Here is a 21,299-nt window from a genome sequence, read left to right as displayed (position 1 = left end):
AAACCCTCTCTTTTAATAGCAAAAATTGGTTTCTCTTTCTTTGAGTTTCTCGAGCAAAGTCTGGAAATACTTGAATTTTTGAGCCAATGAATGGTGAATTAGTGTGGCGGAAATAGAGTTTAAAAATGTTATTGTGGTCTAATTGCAGAGCAAAAGTAACCAATAAAGTAGTTCTTTCAGTTATAGTCTCCAATGAAGATTCTAAAAATTCTGTTATATTTAGATCAAGTTGGGTGTTAACAGGTGCTAAAGTTCCCTTGAATTCCTGAAATATACAATGCTTTAGTAATGGGAGGATATCCCTCAGAAGGTATACCTAATACTTCACTGAAATATTTTTTAAGCATGTCTATTGCTGGAACAAGAGGACATTTAGGAAAATTGAGGAAACGTAAATTGTTACCCCTCATTTGATTTTCTAAATATTCCATTTTTCGTTGTTGGAGACTACTATCTCTCATCAATACATTCATTGAAGAATTAACTGTTTTTAATTCTTTATCCAATTTCTCAATTTTTGTAGATTGTTCTGCTTTTTTCAATTGCAAATCAGTTTGTACCCTCTTTATATCCGCAACTTCACCATGCAAAGTACCTGAAATTCGCTGCAGGCTGACATTCAATCCTTGAATTGCTTCCCATAAAGATTCTAGTGTAACGGTAGCAGGTTTTATAACTCCAAAACTCACGGGCGATTCATCAGGGTTTCTTCCAGACAAGGCAACTGTCGGAGCTGGTAAATTCACTGGCGTCGATGCGGCAGCGGGGTCTCCACACCCAGCCGCTGGGGACCGACTTCCGGATTCAGCGTGCTGATCATTCGTGCCCGTCACATCTCGTCCTGGTCTTGGAGGTGCCGTTACCGAGGGAGGACTTAAAGATACTCCCTCAGCGCTTAGGTCTTCTCGTTCTCCCGGACCGCCTGAAGCGAAAATTCCGGTTCCCGGCGGTTGGAGTCCCGATTCCTCCAACATCAGCTGCCGCAAGAGAGGGGGCTCAACCCTACCTGTGGAGGTAGGCACTCCGGGTTAACCCTTCCTCTTTCCCATAACGGGTCCGAGAACGCTCAATTGAAGAAGCTTTCGGTGGGTTTCAGGAGCTCTTTCTCGCACGTCTACTCAGGCAGCCATCTTGGATCCCCTTTCGGCTTTGTTCTCCTTTTTCATTCTTTCGCTGTCACACACACACATACTCTGGATTGAATTTCCAGTGACACGTGGATGTCAGAACTCAAACTGTTGATCAGTTGTAACTGTCACCTCATTTCAGTGTGAGCTATGATAATGATCTGCTGTAGGAGTCCATATTAGAGGAGACACTCCTATACCTTATTCATTGTTATTAATCTCCTATGTAGCGTGCAGGGATAACAGGTTAAAAACCCTTGCAATCAAGACAGTAGTAGCGAAAAATTTCACTTTACCCAGAATATCATCTATGGTAATGTGTGGATTAGCAATAGTAATGGTATTTGATATACTTCCTTTCTGTGGCATAATCAAAGCAGTTTACATTTATTATATGCAGATTTTGATGAGTCCTGAGCAGCTTAGTTTTTATTCCAGCAATGATTATGGATTTTTGCTACTGTACACACAACTTTCTTTATTATAATTGTTTTTTTTTATAGTTGTTTTATCCAGATTAATCCCCGAATGTGGCGATATGGTATTCTTTAATATCAGTGCGTCCAGCTCTGAATGGGTAGAAATCATAGAAATAGAGAAAAATATAGCCAGCTAAAGAACATATTGCCTATCTAGTCTGCCCATTCATGCCATCTATTCTCCCTATTACTCTCTTAGAGATCCTATATACTTGTCCCAAGCTCTGTTGAATTTAGATAACTGTTTTCATCTCCACTAATTCCACCTTTAAGATGTTCCATGAATATACCACCCTTTCTGTGAAAGTATTTCCTCAGGTTACTTACATATGAACATAAGAGTAGCCATACTGGGTCAGACCAATGTTCCGTCTAGTCCAGTATCCTGTTTTCCAAACAGTGGCCAAGCCAGGTCACAAGTACCTGGTAGAATCCCAAATCGTGGCAACACTCCATACTACAAATCCCAGGGCAAGCAGTTGCTTCCCATGTCTGTCTCAATAGCAGACTATGGACTATTCCTCCAGGAATTTGTCCAAACCTTTTTAAAACCCAGATATTCTTACCGCTGTTACCACCTCCGGCAAAGAGTTCCAGAGCTTAACTATTCGTTGAGTGAAAAAAATATTTCCTCCTCCTATTTGTTTTAAAAGTATTTCCATGTAACTTCCTTGAGTGTCTCCTAGTCTTTGTACTTTTGGAACGAGTAAAAAATCGATTTACTTCTACTCGTTCTACACCACTCAGGATTTTGTAGATCTCAATCATATCTCCTCTCATCCACATCTTTTCCAAGCTAAAGAGCCCTAACCTCTTTAGCCTTTCCTCATACGAGAGGAGTTCCATCCCCTTTATCATTTTAGTCGCTCTTCTTTGAACCTTTTCTAATTCTGCTATATCTTTTTGACATACGGTGACCAGAACTAAACGCAATACTCAAGGTGCGAACGCACCATGGAGCGATACAAAGGCATTATAGTATTTTCGGTCTTATTCAGTATCCCTTTCCTAATAATTCCTAGCATCCTATTTGCTTTTTTGGCCGCTGCCACACACTAAGCAGAAGATTTCAGGGTATTATCTACGACGACATCCAGATCTTTTTCTTGAGCACTGACCCCCAAGGTGGACCCCTAGCATCAGGTAACTGTGATTTGGATTATTCTTTCCAATATGCATCACCTTGCATTTGTCCACATTAAATTTTATCTGCCATTTGGACGCCCAGTCTTCCAGTTTCCTAAGGTCTTCCTGCAATATTTCACAGTCCGCATGTGTTTTAACAACCTTGAATAGTTTTGTATCATCTGCAAATTTGATCACCTCACTCGTTCCGATTTCCATATCATTTATAAATATGTTAAATAGTACCGGTCCTAGTACAGATCCCTACGGCACGCCACTGTTCACTCTCCTGCATTGAGAGAAATGACCATTTCCTCAGCAATCCTCCAGACCATTCAAGACGCTTGGGTTATGCACTCCTACCAGCAGAGGGAGACTGAGAACACTAAAACTTCTTATACAAGTGCAGACCTTCTACTAACCAGTATTTTCTCAGTCTCAGCAGAGGGTAGATGTATGCAGCCTGTGCAGTGTACTCAGTCTGGTAGGCCCATTTGGGGTTTCTAGGTTGGGTTGTAAATGTTAGAGAACCCACACTTGGATCTCTATTACAGGGTATAAGTCTTAAGGAGCTTCTTATTCCCTGTGGGGTGTCACACCCGGGTGGCCGGGTCCCTCGCCTGTGCTCTTCCTTTGGAGGACTGCTTGACCTCGGCTACAGACCTCGTTCTGTACCCTTGAGGCGTTTAAGCATCAGCAACGAAGTTTTTTAAAAAATAAATAAACGTTTTTAAGGTGGCTATTTTGGCTGTTCTTGTGGCAGTCCAGAGATAAAACGTCTTCAAGGGCATTCTTGCCTTAGGCGGTTTTGCCTATTAGGCTGTCAGAGCACAAAGCAACTGTTTGTTTTTATTGTGTTCGCGGCCATTATGTTTAAGAATCCTGCAGCTTCTTAGAGGTCTGCCTGCACCTGCCGCTTGTGCTGTGCACTAGCGCCCTCCTCCTACTGACTGGGTCCCAACTGCCTCTGGGCGAATCTCCTGCTCTCAAATTATCTCCAGTGATTCCTGTGTTACTGGGGCCAAATTCCCAGTGGTCCCACATTTCCTAGTAACCACTCAGACCCAACACCAGAATTCTTAGCCCAAACAAGCAGAGACAATAAATTAAAAATGTTTGTTGTCATGAAAAAGATTAGAACAATGAACAGAAAAGGTGCAAACAGTAACAACTGAAATAGGGTTCAATTAAAACACTATCTAATTATTTGTATAATATCTAAATAGTACCTGGGGAGATCAGGACATATAGCTGCTCACAAGTTATCAAATATAACTGTTTACTGGGCTTCAGCAAAAAGATCTTTTCTCTCTGGCTGAAACTGAAGACAAAACCAGTAACTCCTGGTTAACTTCAAACTCCAGGCCAATCAGTGCTCAGAACGACATTTGAAAGTAGCTGGCCATATCACTGCAGGCACTTCCTCTCTATGCTTAAACTAAAGAATGGAGTCTTTTGCTTTTCTGCAACAGCTTAAAACATAACATGCACCACCTGCTGGCCAAACTAGAGAAATGCATTGCAGCAAAATATCAAAACAATTATCACAGGGCCCACTGTTTTGTCATACCTTCCTCCTCAAGAGAGCGAGGCCCCGGCTGCAGCTTCCACAGACTGCTGGTCGGGTCTAGACAGTCCAATGTCAGGGCGGTTTTGGCTCTTCCTTCCTGGAGAGGCCATCAGCGTTACCATGTTCACTGCCCTTCCTGTGCTGTATGGTGAAGTTGTACATCTGCAGGGACAGGCTCCACCAGAGTAGCTTCCCATTCTCTCCCGAGACTCTCTTAAGCCAGACCAACAGATTGTGAACTGTGATGACAGTAAGGTCTCACCTATACAGATATTTTATTTATTATTATTAGGATTTATTTACCTCCTTTTTGAAGGAATTCACTCAAGGCGGTGTACAGCAAGAATAAGTCAAACATAAGCAACAGACAATCACAAATATTCAAACAACAACACAAAGTATGCAATAGTATATGCTACATTACAATTCCAACACAGTACACAATAAAACATTTTAATAGACAGCACAGAGTGTAAGCAAAGATGGAACATATAGATAAGAGAATAGCAGGAATAAGAAAATAAGGGACTAGCTAAAGAGAGTTGCAGATTACATCAGAAAGGTGCTTGAATATTTCCTTGGCTAGGGTAGGAGTGGATAAACATGTCCTGTTATCATATGTGCAGCCGGTGTCATTTACTTCTTCGTTAAAGGCCTGGTTGAAGAGCTAAGTTTTCACCTGCTTCCTGAAGTAGAGATAACCTTATGTTAAGTGAAGCCTTTCAGGGAGTGCATTCCAGAGAGTAGGAGTTACTCTGGACAAGGCTTACTTGCAGGTATCACATTGTGTGATGTCCTTTGGAGAGGGTGTGGTTAGGGATACTCCTTGGAAGGACAGTAGTGACCTTGAAGGTGTGTTCTTCAAGTACTCTGGACCATTTCCTTTAAGAGCCTTGAAGGTCAAACAAAGAGATATGGTTGCAGTTTGTTAAGGGCCCACACTAAGGTCAAACATTCTTTTTCAATAGTGGCATAGGCTACCTCTCTGTCAAGGAACTTGTGACTCGGATACACAATGGGGTGCTCCTCCCCTCAGCTATTCCCCTGAGTACAGCCCCAATGCCATATGCTGAGGTATCAGTCTGTACCACAAATCTTTTCTGGTAATCAGGTTCAACTAGTACTGGACTTTGTAGCTTCATTGCGAGCCCCCTAGTCTTAGTGTTTTTGGAAAGTGTAAACAAGTAATTCATGTCTACCCGTTCCACTCCACTCAGTATTTTATACCTCTATCATATTTCCCCTCGGCCATCTTTTCTCCAAGCTGAAGAGCCCAAGCCTTTTCAGCCTTTCCTCATAGGAAGTCGTCACATCCCCTTTATCATATTCGTCGCCCTTCTCTGTACCTTTTCGAGTTCCACTATATCTTTTTTGAGATGCGGCGACCAAAATTGAACGCAGTATTCGAGGTGCGGTCACACCATGGAGCGATACAAAGGCATTATAACATCCTCAGTTTTGTTGTCCATTCCTTTCCTAATAATACCTAACATTCTATTTGCTTTCTTAGTGCGGTCACACCATGGAACGATACAAAGGCATTATAACATCCTCATTTTTATTTTCCATTCCTTTCCTAATAATGCCTAGCATTCTGTTTGCTTTCTTTGCTGCCACAGCACACTGAGCAGAGGGTTTATGTCTTTTTGAAGTTAGAAACTACAGTCTGGTTTCTTTCAACTTCAGTGATTTCGTTTACACTACCTTTCTTACATCTCTGCAGTAGTACACAGTGTCAGGCTCAGGTGCCACTTGCTTGCTGCCTTCCCTTCTTCCCTCTCAGGCTCAGCCATTGCCAACCTCCGTGTCTATGTCGCTTGGGGGGGGGGGGGGGCACTCTGCGGCAGCCAGAGAGCAGCACAGCAAGACTGTGCACAGTCCAACAACAAAAGAATTTTGAGTGAGAGAAGAGATAGCTCCTCTTTACCTGCTGGGTTCTTTCGGCTGCCAGCAGGACTGTGTCCAGTGCACAAGGGGGAATCAGATGGAAGATCTTCATGTGCATGCCACAAGCCGACTCTGCTTAGCCACACCATGCATGCGGCAGTAGATCAGGTGACTGTGACCTCACTGGTGCGTATATGTGTGTCTGCAGTTGTGTGGGGTTCCTAGTTGCCCTGAAAAAATCGGATGAACTCTCAAAATAAAAATTAAAAAAATGGCCGTTTGCCTGACAGTGCCCTCAAAAGGAGGACATTTCTGGGGAAACGCGGTCATATGATAACCCTACTTAGAAATGATGTTATGCCAATTAGCTGTTTCGAATTCTGTGACTACAGTTGGGTTATTAATTGTTTATAGACTGCCAGGAACTTGGTCTTTAATATCCTCTATGCTTTATACTCAGATTTTAGAAGCTAGTGCATGATTTTCTAAGTAATACTGAGTGATTTTAATTTACATCTTAAGGATAGCAGGGATAATAATACCTTTGAGTTTTTGGAATTTCTACTGACTTTACAGTTCTCTATGTTTCTAATGGTTCCATCTCATGAGAAAGGTCATACTAAATTGAAACTTAATGCCGACAAGACCAAGATAGTATGGTTTTCATTGGATTTAAGTAAAATTCCCCCAGATAATTGTAGGAGATGATGGATAACATAGTAACATATTAGATGACGGCAGAAAAAGACCTACACGGTCTATCTAGTCTGCCCAACAAGATAAACTCATATGTGCTACTTCTTGTGTATACCTTACCTTGATTTGTATCTGCCATTTTCAGGGCACAAACCGTAGAAGTCTTGCCCAGCACTAGCCCCGCCTCCCAATCTCGGCTAAGCTTCTGAGGATCCATTCCTTTTGAACAGCATTCCTTTATGTTTATCCCACGCATGCTTGAATTCCGCTAACGTTTTCATCTCCACCACCTCCCGCGGGAGGGCATTCCAAGTATCTACCACTCTCTCCGTGAAAAAATACTTCCTGACATTTTTCTTGAGTCTGCCGCCCTTCAATCTCATATCATGTCCTCTAGTTCTACTGCCTTCCCATCTACGGAAAAGGTTCGTTTGCAGATTAATACCTTTCAAATATTTAAACTTCTGTATCATATCACCCCTGTTTCTCCTTTCCTCCAGGGTATACATGTTCAGGTCAGCAAGTCTCTCGTCATACGTCTTGTAACGCAAATCCCATACCATTCTCGTAGCTTTTCTTTGCACCGCTTCAATTCTTTTTACATCCTTAGCAAGGTATGGCCTCCAAAACTGAACACAGTACTCCAGGTGGGGCCTCACCAACGACTTATACAGGGGTATTAAAACCTCTTTTCTTCTGCTGGTCATACCTCTCTCTATACAGCCTAGCAACCTTCTAGCTACGGCCACCACCTTGTCACACTTGTTTCGTCGCCTTCAGATCCTCAGATACTATCACCCCAAGATCCCTCTCCCCATCCGTACCTATCAGACTCTCCCCGCCTAACACATACATTTCCCATGGATTTCTACTCCCTAAGTGCATCACTTTGCATTTCTTTGCATTGAATTTTAATTGCCAAACCTTAGACCATTCTTCTAGCTTCCGCAGATTCTTTTTCATGTTTTTCACTCCCTCCCGGGTGTCCACTCTGTTACAAATCTTAGTATCATCCGCAAAAAGGCAAACTTTACCTTCTAACACTTCGGCAGTGTCACTCAAATATATTGAGCAGAATCGGCCCAGCACCGATCCCTGAGGCACTCCACTACTCACCTTTCCCTCCGAACGAATTCCATTAACCACCACCCTCTGGCTTCTGTCCGTCAACCAGTTCCTAATCCAGTTAACCACTTCAGGTCCTATCTTCAGCCTGTCCAGTTTATTCAAGAGCCTCCTGTGAGGAACCGTGTCAAAAGCTTTGCTGAAATCTAAGTAGATTACGTCTATAGCACATCCTTGATTCAATTCTCCAGTCACCTAGTCAATGAGATTTGTTTGACACGATTTGCCTTTGATAAAACCATGTTGTTTCGGATCTTGCAACTTATTGGCTTCCAGGAAATTCACTATCCTTTCCTTCAGCATCGCTTCCATTACTTTTCCAATAACCGAAGTGAGGCTTACCGGCCTGTATTTTCCAGTTTCTTCCCTGTCACCACTTTTGTGAAGAGGGACCACCTCCGCCGTTCTCCAATCGCACGGAACCTCTCCCGTCTCCAAGGATTTATTAAACAAATCTTTAAGAGGACCCGCCAGAACATCTCTGAGCTCCCTCAGTATCCTGGGGTGGATCCCGTCCGGTCCCATGGCTTTGTCCACCTTTAGGTTTCCTAGTTGTTCATACACACTCTCTTCCATGAATGGTGCTATATCCACTCCACTCTCATATGTACTTTTGCCAGTCCATCGTGGTCCTTCTCCAGGATTTTCTTCTGTGAAAACAGAGCAAAAGTATCTATTTAGCAAATTTGCCTTTTCTTCATCATTATCTACATAGCGGTTCGCAGCATCTTTCAGTCTCACAATTCCCTTTTTAGTCATTTTCCTTTCACTAATATACCTGAAGAAATTTTTGTCACCCCTCCTTACCTTTCTAGCCATTTGTTCTTCCGCTTGCGCTTTTGCCAGACGTATCTCTCTCTTGGCTTCCTTCAGTTTCATCCGGTATTCCTCTCCGTGTTCCTCTTCTTGAGTTCTTATGTATTTCTGGAACGCCAACTCTTTAGCCTTTATTTTCTCAGCCACTTGCTTGGAGAACCATATCGGTGTCCTTTTTCACTTGCTTTTATTTTCTCTCCTTACTCAGTTTAATGTAGGTAGAACTTCTAAATTTCTGGGAATGGTACTGGACTCATCTATGACGATGGAAACACAAATAGTTTGATTAGAGAAGCTTACTTTAAAACAATTAGTTCTGCTAAGATCTTATCTTTTGGAAAATCATTTTAAGATTATTGTCAGTTAACATTTCTGTCGCCATTAGATTATGGTAATTTGTCATATTTGAGTCTTTCTTCTAAGCAACTTTCTAGAATTCAGATGATTCAGAACTCAGCCGCTAGGTTAATATTTCAGAAAACTCAGCTGGACCATATAAGTTCTTTACTAGGAGAACTGTATTGGTTGCCTGTGAAGTCTCGGATTATTTTTAAGGCCCTTTGCTTAGTGTTTAAGTTCTTGGATGGTTTGGTGAATGTGCTGAAATCCAGGATGGTTTCTAGAAGATGTTTACTTACTGCCATCTTTTCCTTCAACTAAAGACATACGGTTTAAAGCTGCTTTTGCTCAATCATTTTTTTTCCTAGCTTCTCTTTATTGGAATAATCTCCCATGTGAGCTGCATTTACTGAGGAATTATTTTTTGTTTTGTAAAGCTTTGAAAACATATCTATTTATTTATTTATTGCATTTGTATCCCACATTTTCCCACCTCTTTGCAGGCTCAATGTGGCTTACAATATATCATGAATATTGGAAATATATAATGAAATAGACATTTAGTATTATGGAAAGAACTTGGGTAGCATGATAATGAAAAAGCATGATATTAGTATAACAAGCAAGTATTATAAGACAGTACTGGATATGTATGGAGGAGTTCACATTTGTTGATCTATTAGACCTGAGGAGCCTTAATTTTCTTACTACATGTAATGATTGTTTTTTTCTCTGCATTTGTGTAATCCCTGATGTCAGCCTCTTATTTATACTGGTTGCAACTCGCCTTGAATCTAAATTTAGAGAGTTGACGAGAGATATATCCCTGATAACAGGCGGTAGGTCTGGTCATTGTACAGCCCAGATTCATCTGTTAGGACTTTTATTTTCTTTGTAAAGGTGTAAATCTCCACTTGAGAGTCTCTTATTCACAGGTTTTGTCCAGGAGATGGCTTCATCCATTCCATTTAAGATGGAGACGGAGGAAGAGACTAGAGCAAAGATGTTATCTGTCCTAGACTATGAATCTCCTCCTAAGAAAGGGGTTACAGTTCCGTTACATCCTATCCTTAAAGATGCACTGACGAAGAACTGGGAATCTCCCCTCTCAGTGCATGTTGTACTGAAGAAGGTGAATACTCAGTATTGTATCCAGAAGGTTCCCAGATTTGAGAAGGCGCAATTGCCTCACCATACTCTGGTGGTTGAACATTCTGTGAAACGAGCCAGAAGATCCAGGACTCATGCCTCGACCCCCACCAGGTAGAGAGGCTTGGGCTCTGGATTTATTTGAAGGAATGGTTTATCAGGCCTCTGCTCATTAAGCGCATCCAGATCTACCAGCTGTACAGGAGCCTAGGCAGCAAACCTTTTACTCTCAAATATGTAGGTTTCCACCACCTTCCCACTCTACCCAGCAGCCCCAGTTCCAATGCTCCCGGCCACATCAGACCCTAGAAGGCCCAGCTGACTCCCCAGTCAAAGCAAGGGATGAGCTTTTGACTGGCTTCAGGAGAGCATAGCTGCTATCCATATAACCGCTCCGTATGGTCTACCGGTGGGAGACAGGCTGAATTTTTGCCATGAAATATGGCCCCTTATGACCACTGACCAGTGGGTTCTCAAATAGTCCACCTCAGTTACGTGCTTTATTGGCGTCAGAAACCACCAGATTACCCACTAAGAGCATCTTACATTAGCTCTCAGCACAAGCAGGTACTTGTAGAGGAAATCTCCGCCCTTCTACAGGCCAATATGGTCAAACCCATGCCACTCAGGGAAGAAAAGGAAGGATTCTAGTCCAGGTACTTCCTTGTGCCCAAGAAGATTGGGGGGGGGAGGGGGTTAATCCTATTCTAGACCTAAGGGCCTGAACAAAGTCCTGGTCAAAGAAAAGTTCAGGATGATTTCTTTGGTCACTCTTCTCCCCATGATTCAGGAACAAGATTGGCTATGCTGTCTGGACTTGAAGGATGCCTATACCAGCATCACATTCTGCCTTTTGGCTTCGCGTCAGCTCCCAGGGTGTTCACCAAATGTCTAGCAATAGTCACAGCATCGCTACACAGAGTGGGAGTTTGTGTTTCCCTTCCTGGGTGATTGGCTGGTCAAGAGCACATCACAAGAAGCAGCGCAAGAGTCAATGAGGAAAACTATTCGGATGCTGGAACTCCTAGGGTTTGTCATAAACTACCCCAGATCTCATCTAATCCCAACTCAGCAATTGAAATACCTATGAGCCCTGCTCGATATGATGCAAGCTTGGGCCTTTCTGTCCCTTGCGAGTGTAGATATCTTGATAGCACTTGCCTCACAAGTCTGGAGCAGCAGGCAGGTCAACTCTTGGTAGATGTTGAGATTGTTAGGCCACATGGCCTCAACAGTGCATGTCACTGCCATGGCTCGCCTTCATTTGAGAACCTAGTGGATGTAATCCGGGTTCCTCCAGAGCTTGTTCAATCCCTCCTCTGGTGGACAATTCGGCCCAGTTTGACTGTGAGACTTACCACCTCCTCAAAATGTGTTGACAATGGATGCCGTCATCTTGAGATGTGGATGAACTTCACACTGAAAGAGTGTGGTCTGATCAGGAGGCAGATCTCCACATCAGCCTTCTGGAACTAAGGGCTATTTGGAATGCTCTAAAGACTTTCAGAGATCAGCTACAGAACCAAATTGTTGTCATTCAAACTGACAATCAGGTTACATTGTATTATCTGAACAAGCAGGGGGGTATGGGATCTTACCCCTTGTGCCAGTGGGCCCTCCTTCACGGGGTGGTCCTGTGAGCAACATAGTTGCCTGGCAAGGACAACAGCCTGGCGGACAGACTGAACAGGGTAATGCAACCTCACAAGTGATCTCTCAATATGGGCGTAGCCCGCAAGATCTTTCAAGAGTGGTGCACCCTCTCAGTGGATCTTTTTGCCACTCATCTGAATAAGATCCCTCAGTTCTGCTCCAGGCTCAGATCACATGACAGACTAGCATCAGATGTCTCTTTCCTTCAAAGGGGAAAGGTCTTCTGTATGCATATCTTCCAGTACCTCTCATAGAGAATATTTTGCTGAAACTCAGGTAATATTGGGGAGCAATGTTCCTAATCACTCTATTCTGGCCGAGACAGATCTGGTTCCCTCTCCTTCTGGAGTTATCCTCCGGGGAGCTGTGGAGATGGCTTGGATGTTGAGAGCATAGAATTTCAGTCCTTAAATCTGCTTGAGGGTGTCTCCAAAATCTATCTTGCTTCCAGGGAAGATTCCACTTACGAGGTGTTGTTCTTTTAAATGGAGAAGGTTTGTCGCCTGGTGTGAGGGCAAGGTCTTAGATCCTCTCTTGTCCTACACAAAAACTGTTTGAATATCTCCTTCACCTATCTGAGTCTGCTTTAAAAAACCAACTCTGTAATCTCAGTGCAATCAATGCTTACCATTTTTGTGTAGGGGTAAGCTCATTTCTATACAGTCTCTAGTTCGATTCATGAGAGGTTTGATGTCAAAACCCCCGGTCAATGGGGAGGGGTTGTTCAGAAGGGGGAAATATAAAATAAAAAGGTTTAAATGTTACAAGAAATGTTATTGAGAATATATGAAGAAGTCATTTGGGGATTTTATGTACCATGGATGCTATATGAAGAGGAATCTGTAAGGTTTATGTTTGTAAAGATTTCAATTGTACTATGTCGATTCCTTTAATAAAGATTCTTGTTAAAAATTAAAAAAAAAAAAAAAACCGGTCAAACTTCCTACAGTGTCATGGAATCTAGATGACATTGTAACCCAGCTGATGAGAATTCCTTTTGAGCCACTTGATTCCTGTCATCTGAAGTATTTGACATGTAAAGTTGTGTTTTTGGTGGTGGTCACTTCAGCTCACGGAGTCAGTGAGCTTCAGGCCCTAGTAGCTGATCCTCCTTACATGAAGTTTCATCACAACAGGGTAGTTCTTCCTAAGGTAGTGTCAGTTTCATCTTAACCAGTCCATTGTTCTGCCAACATTTTCCCGTGTAGTACATACCTTGGACCTGTAGGGGCCTAGTGGTTAGTGTGGTGGACTTTGGTCCTGGGGAACTGGGTTCGATTCCCACTGCAGGCACAGGCAGCTCCTTGTGACTCTGGGCCCGTCACTTAATCCTCCATTGCCCCAGGCACAAATAAGTACTTGTATATAATATGTAAGCCGCATTGAACCTGCTATGAGTGGGAAAGCGCGGGGTACATGTAACAAAAATAAAAATATATCCAGGAGGACAACTCCTAATATATATATCCTGAGGTACTTATCTGACAGAACACTAAATAGCAATTATTCTGGACTCGTGTCTAAGGGAAGATAATGATATATGATTATCCTAATGGACTAACTAAATGAGTGATTACACAACCAATCACAATACTGATATCCTAATGATTATTATGAGAACTTACACCACACGTTTTATGCAAAATACACAGCAGCTAAATTCCAGTCTTCTGGTCCTCTCTCTCACCACCTCTTTTTCAGTCCAACTTTTTGGCATCCATGGGTCAGATGGTACCAGATGACAACTGCTGGAGTTCAGACTGCAGAGCTGAAACCTTAGCAGCAGGGGCGTAGCTAGACTGCAGATTTTGGGTGGGCCTAGACAAGAAGTGGGTGGGCACCAAGTGTTCTACCCCTCCCCCACCAACTTAAAAATATATCTCAGCTGGTGGAAGAACACTGCTCTCCACCTTGGCAGCCTGCAGCAGGCATGCGCCGAAAACTGAGCATGCGCAGGTGTCAGCTTAGGAAGCTCAGACTGCTGAAGTGGAGAGCAATGCTTTCAGCACCATCAACTGGCAGAACTTGGGATCCCCACCAGCTACCACTAAATGAGTGCTGCTGTTAGGTGGGCCTGAGTCCTAAGTAGGTGGGCCCTGGCCCACCCAGGCCCAACTGTGGCTACGTCACTGCTTAGCAGAACCAGATTGTAAATCAGACATGAGAGAATCCTTCGTGCTGGGCGCAAGCACAGAGAACACAGAGAGTTCAACAGATAAAAGAGGCATAGGAGATGCCATCCTGAAAAAAAAAAAAACCTCAACATACAGAGAAATAGCTGAGTAATAAACCAGACACTCTAACAGAGGTTAGATAAACAGAGCAGGGCAATAAAATCTCTGGCAACAGACAGGGGAAGCCAAAACCATAAATCAGACAAAAAAAAAAAAACAAAATCCTCACAAAAAACTAGCAAGAACAGGAATTTTTTTTATTTATTTATTGCATTTGTATCCCACATTATCCCACCTCTTTGCAGTTTCAATGTGGCTTACAATATATCGTGGATAGTGGAAATGAGAGGAGAGTTGACATTTAGTGTTACAGAAGTAATTTTGGGTTGCATGGTAATGGAAAACATGAAAAAGATATAATGTGAGGCGCTCTTAACATTGCTTGCTAGATATATGTGGGGATTTCATGTTTTAGTCATTGTGGTATGTCTTGTCGAAAAGATGGGTCTTCAGCAGTTTTCGGAAGTTGGTCAGTTCATAGGTCGCTTTTAGGTTACATGACAATGCGTACCAGAATTGCGTGCTCTTATAGGAAAAGGTTGATGCGTGCATTAGTTTATATTTTAGGCCTTTGCAGTTTGGGAAGTGAAGATTAAGGAATGTGCGAGATGATCTTTTGGCATTCCTGGGTGGTAGGTCAATCAGGTCAGACATGTAAGCTGGGGCCTCGCCGTGGATGATTTTATGTACTAGGGTACATACTTTAAACGTGATGCGTTCTTTGAGTGGTAACCAGTGTAGTTTCTCGCGTAGGGGTTTTGCACTTTCATATTTTGGTTTTCCAAATATGAGTCTGGCTGCTGTGTTCTGGGCTGTTTGGAGTTTTTTGAGTATTTGCTCTTTGCAGCCAGCGTAAAGTGAGTTGCAGTAGTCTAGGTGACCGAGTACTAATGATTGTACCAGATTCCAGAAAACGGTTCTTGGGAAGAATGGTTTTACTCTTTTTAACTTCCACATTGAATGGAACATCTTTTTGGTCATAATTTTCGCGTGATTCTCAAGTGTTAGGTGCCGGTCAATGGTGACTCCAAGAATTTTCAGGGATTCCGAAATTGGTAGAGTTAGTTTTGGGTATCGATGGTGGTGAATTTGCTCGTGTTGTGTTGGGAGGTGAGTATTAGGCATTGGGTTTTTTCTGCATTGAGTTTTAACTGAAAGGCATCTGCCCAGGAGTGTATGATATGTAGACTTTGGTTGATTTCATTGGAGATTTCTTGTAGGTCTTGTTTGAATGGGATGTAGATCGTTACATCATCAGCGTAAATGTATGGGTTGAGGTTTTGCTTAGATAGTAGTTTGGCCAAGGGTGTCATCATTAGGTTAAATATGGTCGGTGAGAGGGGAGATCCCTGTGGAACTCCACATTCGGGTGTCCATGTGGCTGATGTAGTCGAATTTGATGTCACTTGATACGAGCGTGTAGTTAGGAATCCTTTAAACCAATTAAGAATGTTGCCTCCGATACCGAAGTATTCAAGTATGTGTAGTAGGATTCCATGATCAACCATGTCGAAGGCACTTGGCATGTCGAATTGTAGAAGTAATATATTCTTGCTGGTTGCAATCGTTTGTTTGAATTTATTCATGAGCGTAACTAGTACTGTTTCGGTACTGTGATTGGAACGAAATCCTGACTGGGACTCTTGTAGTACTGAGACCTTGTTTAGATATTCTGTGAGTTGTTTGGTGACCATACCTTCTGTTACTTTGGTTATTAGGGGAATGGATGCTACTGGTCTATAGTTGGTTAATTCACTCGCATTTTTCTTTGCATCTTTGGGTATGGGGGTGCGTAAGATATTTCCTTTCTCCTTTGGGAAGAGTCCCTTTTGTAGCATGTAATTCACATGTATCGTTAGATCTGTTATAAAGTGTTGGGGAACCAATTTCATAAGGTTGGGCAGATGTCTAGTTTGGCGAATCTTTTAAGCGTTTGGGAGATGAGATCTTCCGATAGTGGCTCGAATTCGGTCCAGGTCCTATCTGCTGGGTATACTCCAGGGTCTGGGTCCAGACATTCTAGAAGAGCTGTGTATTCGATAGGGCTGGCAGGTATTTTTAGTCGCAGTTGTACTATTTTCTCTTTAAAGTACTTCGCGAGGTTATCGGCTTCTGGTATGTCTTTGCTGTTGTTCGTGACTGATGATGTGTCTATTAGTTTGTTCACAAGTTGGAACAGTTTGTGTGTGTCCTTGTAATGGAACCCAGTCACTAAGAATGGGGCTAGGATGAGCTGCCTCAATATGTAGGGGTATGTATCCAGGAGGACAACTCCTAATATATATATACTGAGGTACTTATCTGACAGAACACTACTAAATAGCAATTATTCTGGACTCATGTCTAGTGGAAGTGTACCTCTTTGGCCCAATGGCTAGCTAGCTGTGCTGGAAAAAGGAACAATGCCACAGATGGAATATATATTATCTATTAGGTAAAGAAATATATATATATATATATATATATATATATATATATATATATATATATATATATATAGTGCTGAAGCAAAATGCCAAGCAAAATAGCTTGCTATAAAAATAGATGATCACCAAAATATAGATAACTAGTGAAAAAGGCCCGTTTCTGACAGAAATGAAATGGGCACTAGAAAGATTCTCCTCGGAGTGTGTATGTTTGAGAGAGTGTGTGTGAGATTGACTGTGTGAGAGAGAGTGAATGTGCGAGTGTGTGTGTGTGACAGACAGAGAGAGAGTAAGACTGGGTTCGAGTGTGTCCGTGAGAGAGTGTGTGTATGAGAATCAGAGTGTGTGCCAGGGGCCCCTCCCTCCTCCCTCCCAGTTCCAGGGTCCTCCGTCCCTCCGAGTTCCAGGGTCCTCCCTCCTCCCGTCCCTCCGAGTTCCAGGGTCATCCCCCCTCCCTCCGAGTTACAGGGTCCCCCCCACCCTCCCTCAGAGTTTCAGGGTCCCCACCCTCCCAGTTCCAGTTTTCACCTTCCCTCCCTCCCTCCCTCCCAGTTCCATAGTCCCCCTCCCTCCCCCTCCCAGTTCCAGGGTCCCTCCCCCTTCCTCCCAGTTCCACGGTCCTGTCCACTCCCTTCCTCCCTCCCTCAGAGGTGCTTGGGGTGGGGGGTGGTTGCTGTTTGCTGTCAACCTAAGGAGACACTGCTTCTGGCATCCACCAGCTAAGTCCTGTCCTGACCCAGAGGCAGCTGGAGCTCCCTCATACTCTTTCAGTGGCACACATTGACAGGCAACGGCGGGGCTGACGCAGCCACGGGCACTTACCTGGATAAACTTTGTATTGTTGACAAATGATCTGAAAATACAGAGTTTAAAATTGCTGTTTGTACCACGTGGAATAATTTTTAAAGCTGTTTTAGTTCTATTTAATTTAGATGTCATGATATTCATATGTACAGATGGGAAGCTTTCAAATAAATTTAAAAGGTGTGCAGTAAGAATCCAAAAACAAAAACCTTTTGTCCTTTACCTGTTAAGGCACAGTTTATCCAGTAGAAACAGCTTTAGACGTGTTTCAGATGGAAGAAGGGGAAAAAAACCGACAATGTGGATCAGCAGCTCCTAGGTGTGCTTGGTTTTGAGTGTATGGGAATGACAGCTGTGTTGGTGAGTGGAAACAGAGATTAACCAGTGGGCTTCCTTGCTTACAGTGTACTACTACTACTACTACTATTAAACATTTCTATAGCGCTACTAGACTTACGCAGCGCTGTACAAATTAACATGAAAAGACAGTCCCTGCTCAACAGAGCTTACAATCTAAATTGGACAGACGAACAGACAGCTAGGAGTGGGGAAATTGCAGTGGTAGGGGTGATAAGTGAGGGTGTTGAGTAAGAGAGTCATGGTTAGGAGTCTAAAGCCGTAGCAAAGAGGTGGGCTTTAAGCCTAGACTTGAAGACAGCCAGAGACTGAGCCTGACGTACTGGCTCAGGAAGGCTATTCCAGGCATAGGGAGCAGCGAGATAGAAGGAACGGAGCCGGGAGTTAGTAGTGGGGGAGAAGGGGGACGACAGGAGACATTTACCCAGCGAACGGAGTTCACGGGGAGGAGTGTAGGGAGAGATGAGAGCGGAAAGGTACTGAGGAGCTGCGGAGTGGATGCACTTGTAGGTCAAAAGGAGAAGTTTGAACCGTATGCAGAAGCGGATAGGGAGCCAGTGAAGTGACTTGAGGAGAGGGCTAACGTGAGTATAGCGACTCTGGCGGAATATAAGACACGCAGCAGAGTTTTGGACAGATTGAAGAGGAGATAGATGGCTGAGCGGGAGAACAGCGAGAAGCAAATTGCAGTAGTCTAGGCAAGAGGTGATAAGGGTGTGGGTAAGGGTTTTGGTAGCGTCCTCGGAGAGGAAAGGGCGAATTTTGTTAATATTATAGAGAAAGAAACGACAGGTTTTGGCAAACTGCTGAATATGAGCAGAGAAGGAGAGAGCAGAGTCAAAGATGACTCCAAGGTTGCACGCAGACAGGACAGGGAGGATGAGAGTGTTATCTACTGAAATAGAGAACGGTGGGAGAGGAGAGGCAGGTTTAGGGGGAAAGAGGAGAAGCTCGGTTTTGGTCATGTTTAGTTTCAGGTGGCGGCGAGACATCCAGGCAGCGATGTCAGACAGGCAGGCCGATACTTTGGTTTGGATTTCAGCTGAGATATCCGGTGTGGAGAGGTAGATCTGGGTATCAACAGCATAAAGGTGGTATTGAAAGCCATGGGATGAGATCAGAGCACCAAGGGAAGAGGTATAGATGGAGAAGAGGAGCGATCCTAGGACAGATCCTTGTGTAGTTGATTGGGTCACTTCCACTCGTGTGTAGTAATCATCCTGCAGCATGGCCGGAGTCGGGAAGGAAAGGGAGAGCGGCGGAACAGTGAGCGAGCGGTTGCAGGAAGGGTGGGTGAGGGGGGCTGGGGGACGGGGTCCAGCGGCGATTTTGGTTGATTTGAGTGTATGGGAATGACGGCTGCGTTGGGGAGTGTAAACAGAGATTAACCAGTGGGCTTCCTTGCTTACAGTGTAGTTGTTGTCATTATGACCCGCCCTCGACGTCATCACATTTGATGCATGGGCGGGGCAGACACTCATGGAGGAAAAGCGATCTCAGCCACTTCACTTTTATAACGTTGGGAAAGTGAGGCTTCATTAGAACGTTGGAGGTGCGTTTTATATAGAGAGATGATATATGATTATCCTAATGGACTAACTAAATGAGTGATTACACAACCAATCACAATACTGATATCCTAATGATTATTATGAGAACTTACACCACACATTTTATGCAAAATACACAGCAACTAAATTCACAGACCATAAGTCATGACATAAAACCCATCTGTCATACAAAAGCCAAGGACTAATTATTCCCATGACCATAGGTATTATATCCTGTTATCTCACCTTGCCGTCTGTGGCAGACTTCCAATGGTAAAACAGCGGATTCATCCTCTGAGACTCAAGCTGAAGCCTCAGCAAGTGTCTCAGTCCAGGAATGAGTCTTGAGATCTGTATTCTGGATGCAGATGACACAGTCATTAGGTAAGGCCGTATATTGTAGCTGAGCTAACCTTGTGAGTTTATTACAGGGTATGCAGTTCACTGGTGTTTAGGAAGTCAGTCTCTTGCTCTTTCCGAGTCTTCTATCCACCTGCCAGTCTTCTGGTCCTCTCTCTCTCTCCTCCTCTTCATCATTCCAACTTTTTGGCATCCATGGGTCAGGTCAGATGGTACCTGTGGACCAATCACAGACGGTGTAATAATGTCCAGCCAGCTTCATGGTTATGAAGAGAGCGTTTGTTGTAGCCATGAAACTGTTATTGACAGCATGCAAACCTCCCTTTCTGATCCCATACTCCTGGAGCCATGTGGGTCTCTCTCCAATCTTCCCAGGAGATAACTGGGCTAGTTTGCAACAAATAATATGTCCTTGGATGAAATCATCATGGAATGCTCAGCAGTAATTTTCCTTTTTGTAAGCTGGTTTCTTATGGTTACAGCCACAGGCTGTAAAATCCATATTTTTATAACAGAATGGTTGTATAGGCCAAGACCAGCAAAGGTGAAATGTCAGGTAAATACTCCTACAGACCTCAAGCGAGCCCTAGCCGTCTGTCTGGAGTAGACTAAAGCCCATAAACAGTCCACCCAGCTTTTTGTTTCTTTTGATCTATGCAGGATGGGGGTAGCCATTGGCAAATGCACAGTTTCCAATTGGCTAGCAGATGCATCTTCTTCACTTATGCCCAGGCTGGGCTGACTGTAGAGGGTCATGTCAGAGCTATGGCTTACGTCGTTAGCTGACACTTGAGGTCAGCCTCCATCAAGGAGATTTGCAAGGCTGCAATGTGGTTTTAGGTCCACACATTCACATCTCACTACTGCCTTGAGCAGGATACCCAATGTGACAGATGGTTTGGTCAGACAGTTCTGCAGAATATGTTTGGTATCTAGAATCCAACTCCACCCACCTAGGCCCAGTTTTGTTCTGTTCGCTTCACCTTCACGACTAGTTTGTATATAGTTTAAGGTTGATTGACTTCAAGGACTCGGTGTTTTCGAGTCCCTATTGTTCAATCATTGTTTTTGATGAGCCTGGTAGCTAGTGATTCCCAGATGCAAAAATATTAATGGCCTGCTTGCCCTCAGAGAAAATGAAGTTACCTGTAGCAAGTGTTCTCCAAGAACAGCTGGCCAAGTATTCTCACATATCCTCCTACCTCCCCTAGGAGTTGTATTCCTTCAGCTATATTATTCTACTAAGGAAACTGCGCTTTTGTGTTGGGCAGGAAGACACCCATGCACGCATGGTGAGATGCTGCTAGAATTTTCAACTTGCTATATATGCTAGGCAGTGTCTGCACCGGGCTCCGTTGCCTGCTGTCCTTGAAGAACATCTTCTACAGGTGAGTAACTTCGCTTTAGTGGGAGATGAGGTACATAAATGCGTCTGGAGGCAGCACAGTAATTTAAAAGTAAGTAGCATTTGCCATGCTTTTTTTGCCACAAACCTAAGGTTGCAGGAGGGATAGTCTCCACCTTCCCACCACAGGGGACCTTCATCAAAATTTTACTTTGGGGCCCCTCATTTGAACTTATGCCGCTGGGAGCTGCATTAAA

At 43.5% G+C, this 21,299-nt stretch overlaps 1 protein-coding gene across 1 annotated transcript in view; it reads left to right on the top strand.

Annotated features, from left to right (window-relative positions):
- The window catches only part of UBR5 (ubiquitin protein ligase E3 component n-recognin 5), a 651,214-nt gene that overhangs the window by 478,703 nt on the left and 151,212 nt on the right, over window positions 1-21,299 (top strand).

The sequence above is a fragment of the Microcaecilia unicolor genome, chromosome 1 (genome assembly GCF_901765095.1).
Source record: "Microcaecilia unicolor chromosome 1, aMicUni1.1, whole genome shotgun sequence".
In the NCBI taxonomy this organism is placed as follows: domain Eukaryota; kingdom Metazoa; phylum Chordata; class Amphibia; order Gymnophiona; family Siphonopidae; genus Microcaecilia; species Microcaecilia unicolor.
The sequence above is the reverse complement of the archived record's forward strand: the minus strand, read 5'-3'. Positions and strand labels throughout refer to the sequence as shown.